The sequence below is a fragment of the Gobio gobio genome (genome assembly GCF_949357685.1).
Source record: "Gobio gobio genome assembly, chromosome: 1".
NCBI lineage: Eukaryota > Metazoa > Chordata > Actinopteri > Cypriniformes > Gobionidae > Gobio > Gobio gobio.
Window position 1 is genome coordinate 86446205 of NC_137097.1, and position 7500 is coordinate 86453704.

The 7500-nt window shown below is 46.7% G+C and overlaps 2 protein-coding genes across 2 annotated transcripts in view; both read left to right on the plus strand.

Moving 5' to 3' along the window:
- Positions 1 to 7500, plus strand: part of LOC307132212 (nuclear factor 7, brain-like) — a 222040-nt gene that overhangs the window by 48534 nt on the left and 166006 nt on the right. The gene's annotated exons all lie outside the window — the stretch shown is intronic.
- The window catches only part of rrp7a (ribosomal RNA processing 7 homolog A), a 14374-nt gene that overhangs the window by 2723 nt on the left and 4151 nt on the right, over positions 1 to 7500 (plus strand). The window lies entirely within an intron of this gene.

Below are 7500 nucleotides of genomic sequence, written 5' to 3' on the forward strand. Positions count from 1 at the left end.
GCCTGGTTAAAACCAGACCATTCTCAGTAGTAACTGAGTTATGGTCTGGCAAAGCTTCATAGACAAATCATCTCCAAAACCACATATTAATGTTTAATATATTATCTTTTTAAATGTAAACGAAAAGAGGCAGGGTGTTTTATACTTCGTTCTATTATAAATATATAAGATTATCAATGTAGGCCTAGCTACGTGTTGCCTGAACCACATTCGTGTGGCTGTTATGTTTAAAGCTCCTGTTCTTCGTGATTCCATTGTTCAAACTTTAGTTAGTGTGTAATGTTGCTGTTAGAGCATAAATAATACCTGTAAAATTATAAAGCTCAAAGTTCAATGCCAAGCGAGATATTTTATTTAACAGAAGTTCCCTTTCAAAGCCTACAGTGAACGGCCGGTTTGTTCTACATCCTGTACATCCTGCTTTAATGACGTCAGTAGAGCAGTATGTCGACTAAACTCCGCCCACAAGAATACGCGAAAAAGGGGGCGTGGTCTTGTTGCTCCCGCGTGGAGAAGAGGAAGTGTTGCGTTCGGTTGCGTTCGTATAGTTTGTTTGTTGCCATGTCGTCGAGACGCTGTTATTTTCATCCCGGAGTCAAGTCACCTTTGCTTGGCTTTCCCAGGGCCGCTGTACTGAGAGATCATTGAGCGCATGCTTCTCCGTTATGGTGAGAGGCGAGACCTTTCCGGTAACGTGCGCTCTGCGTGCGCTAAGCTGCTGTCCAATCACAACATGGGAACCGCTGGCCCAATCAGAACTCGTTACGTGTTTCTGAAGGAGGGACTTCATAGAACAGGGAAATCTTTCAAGCCGTTTTTAGGACAGTGAAAACAGTGGTATACAGATCAGTACATTGTGTGAAAAATACTGTGTTTTTTTACACGCGAAACATGAACACATGTTATATTGCACACTGTAAACACAATCAAAGCTTCAAAAAAACACGAAAAACGGGACCTTTAAGATAGATTTTTTTTTATGAAATGAGGCATTGGTGTTTTATGACATATTTCGTACGCAAACTTCTGACTTGCGTTCTTGACAGTATCACTCAGTATATATTTGTATATTTTAGGCTACAATAAAACAAAATAAATGATAAAACACCACTCTACCTCTTTTAATTTTCATTAAAAAAAATATTAAACATATTATAGCCACACAAATGTAGTGCAGGCAATGCATATTATCTTCAATGCATGTTTATAACAAAACAAAATATAAAAAACCCAGCCTCTTTTCGTTTACATTTTTAAAAAAGCACACACATTAATGTGTGCATAATATAGGCTATGATTATCACTGTAATAAATGAAATATGACATAAAACACAACCCAGTCTCTTTTTGTTAAATGTCAGTTTATGTGTGATCAATAGCCATTATAAAAGTAAGTAAAAGGTATAAGAAGCTATACAATAAATAAAGCAATTCAGTCAAACAAAGTCAGCGCTAGGAGACTACAACGGGAAAGTTTAATAGCTTAAAAATATAAAGTTATGAAACTTCACTTTGCCCTCAGACAAAACGATCTGTCAGGGAACAAATGATAGATTAATGAGAGCAAAGATCAGCCGTTAGATCTACACAAGATGAGAAAATCATATCTTATGTTTAACCACTAAAGAGACAGAGCCAGCGGCAGACGGCAGAAGGACTGGCCGAGGAAAGGCTGCTCTCACCAGGGTTAATGAGCACTGAGAGCCGCTGATCTTCTGGAGCTCACAACTCCGAAAACGGCAGATCAAATTTTCAAGAAGGCGCTCTCTTTATAAATAAACCTCAGATTTGAGCTTTAAACAACTACATTCTCGCCTGAAAAGAACTATATTTTGTAAAACATTAACACTACCAGAGGACTCTCGCTAAGACCCATTCGTTTAGCCACCAAAGGGCCAAGCTGGTATCAGACTCTTGCCGAATCCAGTCGGTAAGACAGCGATAACATCTTTTTTATATATGAAGGCTTCGAGTGTTGTTCTTTGCTCGGGTTTTAACGAAAAGAAAGTTTAAATCGCTTAAAACAGACGCGATAGCTGATTCGCTCCACGGCGGCAAATCTGCTTCACCGTCGCTGCGCTGTCGTCATCGTGTAAAGCCCGCCCCAACGTTTCTGATTGGTGCCGCGATTTCTAGGGCTTAGAAATGGGCTTGAATGGACTCTTTGCCAGACTACTTGCAGAGCAAATCTAAATTTGCCGGAAGTTGTCTGGGTTTTCCCAGGCTATGAAAGTGCTGAAGGATTTCATACCTGCACGTCCGGCTGTTCAGCTTCTTACTGTGATGAAGAGTCGCCTCAGCGTGCACGTTTAGATCCATAATCTGCCCCTGGCTGATGTTCACCTGCTCCCCCAGTGTGTGCCCAGTTCAGCTGTATATTACTGTTGCTGCACAAGTCATTCAGATCAGGCCAATCCGAACGCACTCCGAATCCCGTAGCCCTGGTGTCCAGCTTTCCCGCTAGGTTTCTTTCGGAAGCCGAGGAAACCCGATTCCCCGACTGCAGAAAAGCAGACCTTACGTTTGCTCAGATCCAGCATTAATGAGCGCCGGGCGACTTCGCCAACCGTAAGGTCGTCGTTATTCAACATGTGCAGTAGATGCTGTACTCTGGTCGCTGTATAAATCCATTCAATGTTGGGAATCCTCAGTCCGCCTTCGGATTTGCTCATAAAGAGAATACTTCTTGTCGTGTGTGTATTAAGATTTAACCATTTTTCTTACCAGTTGCACAGTCTTATTGTTCAGCTCCGTCAGATGTGTTTTAGGGATGTGGACGTTGGCAGATGCTGGATCTTAGATAGTGCTATATCCCGAACGGCCTGAGCTTCATGCAGATCGGGAGAGGACACTGGTCTATCAGGTCTAGTCTAGATATCGCTCACTTGCTCTTGCCATTCTCCTAAATAACTGTATGATTCATGTCTTGACTCTAATTGTGCTTCTGGTGATTGTAAATGATGGAGGCTGATCATACTTGGCCTATACCATCTGTTGGTATTTATAAAATGCACTTCATAAATAACCTTGTATATAGTGGGGAGCAGCGATATATCCCTCTACATCTTCTGGAACGTTGTTTTTCTTGGGGATCCTATATATAATAGCCCCCTTCCAGGAATCGGGAACTTTCCGGTTGTTTAAACAGACATTAAAAATCTGAGTGAGTGTCACTATTGAGAATTGTTTTGTTGCCTTAACCCTTGTTATGTTGCGGGTCAATTTGACCCGTTTTGAATTAAGTTGTCAGAAATATCATTTAGCCTATGTTTTTTTCTTTAAATTTTGTGACTTTTTCTCATTTAGGGTCATGAACATGCATGCAAAGTTTCAACACGCTGATGTGTTTTGACATATACACACACATTTACTGTTACGTTCGTGATGTTCACGGGTCAATCTGACCCGCATATTTTAATGTTCTAAGGCAATTGTAGAGACCCAAAATAATAACATTTCTTGGTTATATTTTGTTATTTTAGTATTTTATTAACCTATGAAGCTAAAAAATTAGCTTTTCCCCATTCTTTTCAATACAGAAATATTTTTTGTATGCCACAAATGGTAAAAATGAGCTATAATTTCTTTTTTTCAATTTATCTGAAATACTATCTAACCTTCATTGTTTTTCTTTAAATTGTGTGACCTTTTCTCATTTAGGGTCATTAACATGCATGCAAAGTTTCAACATGCTGATGCGTTGTGAAATGTTCATATCAAAATTGTATACACTCCTGCTGTTTGTGGGTGTATTTGACCCGTATAGGACAGATATTCAAAAGTACAGTACAGACACAAAATACAAAACACTGTGTGTGTCAGAGCTCTTCAACTCTAGTCCTGAAGTGCTGAGATTAACAACTTCATCAAGCTGTGTTTTGAAATCGGCCATCACTGTATAAGTTGTAAAAGTAAAGTTTAAAACAAGTTATAGAAGTTTATGAATATGTAAAATATATAACATATATTTTTATATATATATAATTTATATAAAATATACATTTTACAAAACATGTTCAATTCTAAAACCTCAAGAAAATCAAAGCTAAATATCTGAACAAATTCTGTGCCAAATTTTAGGTTGATATCTCAAAAAAGGATGTTTTTGTGCGCAGTACCAACGTTTTCCACTAGATGACATGTAGACTCTTGGATTTCCATATATGGTTTGAGTGATCTGAACGTTATATTTTCATACTTTTCTAAATATCTATGAAGTAGACATCCTATTGAGAAGTAGTTTGGGTAGTAATGTTAATATTTGATTTGAATTCAATCTCTAAAATGCATATAAAAAACGATATGGAAAGAGTCAGAGCGTGTGTTATAGTTTGGCACCGCATCACACTGTGTTTTTTCGTACTGTGATTTTTGGGGAATTGTATTGAATCCAATTAGGGTCAATTTGACCCGGACCATAAGGAGTGTGACCAGAAATCCAACAGTACACGAGGGTTAAGTACTTCATAGGTCACACCGTCTGCACCACATGCTTTGTTGTCCGGGAGGCTGCAGAAAACGCCTGAAATCTCCTCTGTGGTGAAGTCTGAGGTTATGGGATGGCACCTCGGGTCTTCCAGGAGGACTGCTGGTCTGCTGGAGTATCTGTGCTTGTTGGCATTTCACAGCATACTACTCATAAACTTTATTGACGTCGTTTATCGCAGGTAATCTAGGCAAGTGCTGTTATTTAGAATAATATCTATTGCCTTACTCCTACGGTGTTCCCAAAGCTAGTTCGTTTCCGCTTACCACTCTGGTTTCTCTCGTGCTGCTGGAATTTGTCGCTTTGAGCGCCGGCTGGATGGTTTCCCGTATGAAGCGCAGCTGCTGATTTATCCATTCAGTGAGCGTCTCTGGATCAGGCCTCGGTGAGCGTCTCTGGATCGGGCCTCAGTGAGCGTCTCTGGATCGGGCCTCAGTGAGCGTCTCTGGATCGGGCCTCGGTGAGCGTCTCTGGATCGGGCCTCAGTGAGCGTCTCTGGATCGGGCCTCGGTGAGCGTCTCTGGATCGGGCCTCGGTGAGCGTCTCTGGATCGGGCCTCAGTGAGCGTCTCTGGATCGGGCCTCGGTGAGCGTCTCTGGATCGGGCCTCGGTGAGCGTCTCTGGATCGGGCCTCGGTGAGCGTCTCTGGATCGGGCCTCGGTGAGCGTCTCTGGATCGGGCCTCAGTGAGCGTCTCTGGATCGGGCCTCAGTGAGCGTCTCTGGATCGGGCCTCGGTGAGTGTCTCTGGATCGGGCCTCAGTGAGCGTCTCTGGATCGGGCCTCAGTGAGCGTCTCTGGATCGGGCCTCAGTGAGCGTCTCTGGATCGGGCCTCGGTGAGCGTCTCTGGATCGGGCCTCAGTGAGCGTCTCTGGATCGGGCCTCAGTGAGCGTCTCTGGATCGGGCCTCGGTGAGCGTCTCTGGATCGGGCCTCGGTGAGCGTCTCTGGATCGGGCCTCAGTGAGCGTCTCTGGATCGGGCCTCAGTGAGCGTCTCTGGATCGGGCCTCAGTGAGCGTCTCTGGATCGGGCCTCAGTGAGCGTCTCTGGATCGGGCCTCAGTGAGCGTCTCTGGATCGGGCCTCAGTGAGCGTCTCTGGATCGGGCCTCAGTGAGCGTCTCTGGATCGGGCCTCAGTGAGCGTCTCTGGATCGGGCCTCAGTGAGCGTCTCTGGATCGGGCCTCAGTGAGCGTCTCTGGATCGGGCCTCAGTGAGCGTCTCTGGATCGGGCCTCAGTGAGCGTCTCTGGATCGGGCCTCAGTGAGCGTCTCTGGATCGGGCCTCAGTGAGCGTCTCTGGATCGGGCCTCAGTGAGCGTCTCTGGATCGGGCCTCAGTGAGCGTCTCTGGATCGGGCCTCAGTGAGCGTCTCTGGATCGGGCCTCAGTGAGCGTCTCTGGATCGGGCCTCAGTGAGCGTCTCTGGATCGGGCCTCAGTGAGCGTCTCTGGATCGGGCCTCAGTGAGCGTCTCTGGATCGGGCCTCAGTGAGCGTCTCTGGATCGGGCCTCAGTGAGCGTCTCTGGATCGGGCCTCGGTGAGCGTCTCTGGATCGGGCCTCGGTGAGCGTCTCTGGATCGGGCCTCGGTGAGCGTCTCTGGATCGGGCCTCGGTGAGCGTCTCTGGATCGGGCCTCGGTGAGCGTCTCTGGATCGGGCCTCGGTGAGCGTCTCTGGATCGGGCCTCAGTGAGCGTCTCTGGATCGGGCCTCGGTGAGCGTCTCTGGATCGGGCCTCAGTGAGCGTCTCTGGATCGGGCCTCGGTGAGCGTCTCTGGATCGGGCCTCAGTGAGCGTCTCTGGATCGGGCCTCAGTGAGCGTCTCTGGATCGGGCCTCGGTGAGCGTCTCTGGATCGGGCCTCGGTGAGCGTCTCTGGATCGGGCCTCGGTGAGCGTCTCTGGATCGGGCCTCGGTGAGCGTCTCTGGATCGGGCCTCAGTGAGCGTCTCTGGATCGGGCCTCGGTGAGCGTCTCTGGATCGGGCCTCGTGAGCGTCTCTGGATCGGGCCTCGGTGAGCGTCTCTGGATCGGGCCTCGGTGAGCGTCTCTGGATCGGGCCTCAGTGAGCGTCTCTGGATCGGGCCTCAGTGAGCGTCTCTGGATCGGGCCTCAGTGAGCGTCTCTGGATCGGGCCTCAGTGAGCGTCTCTGGATCGGGCCTCGGTGAGCGTCTCTGGATCGGGCCTCGGTGAGCGTCTCTGGATCGGGCCTCGGTGAGAGCGTTCTACAGGGGGGGAATTTCCCAAGGATTCTTACGGTGTACTTTAGCAAAGGTATTCCTAGTGGTCTCCCATCTTTATGAGTTGCTGTGTAGGATCCATTCCTGTAGTATACTCCACATAGGATGGTTATAAGTTTAGTCCAGTGACGCGGGTTGTTTCCGGTGAATTGTACTGTCTGTCGTTAATTAGTTTATCATCCAGGGTTTTCCTGAACTCTCTCTCCTGTGCCTGAAAGTGCATCCACTCTTGATCAGAAAGTGGGCGATTGTACTGTTCAAAGTTCGGCCAAGTGGCGTGCAGATGGTTACTTTCAGGACAAACATTTGACGGGTCATGGATTCACTATCCGATGTTACGGATCTTACCGCTTCTTAAAGCAGCTTTGGTTGCAAACTTCAGGGTTGAAAACAAGCACATTGTGAGTAGTCCTGATATTAACATGTTCAAGCTCTTTCTGCGTTTTCACCAGCGGCTACGACGGGTGTAGATGTTAACTTTCTTAGTGCAGCATGTCAGCGTGCGAGCGTATGCCGCCGCCATGACACACACACACACACACTGACCTACTGCACACAGGTACACACACACACACACACACACACACACACACACACACACACACACACACACACACACACACACACACACACACACACTGACCTACTGTACACAGGTACACACACACACAGACGTACCTACTGCACACAGGTACACACACACATGTAACTACTGCACACAGGTACACACACACACACACACACTGACCTACTGCACACAGGTACACACACACACACAC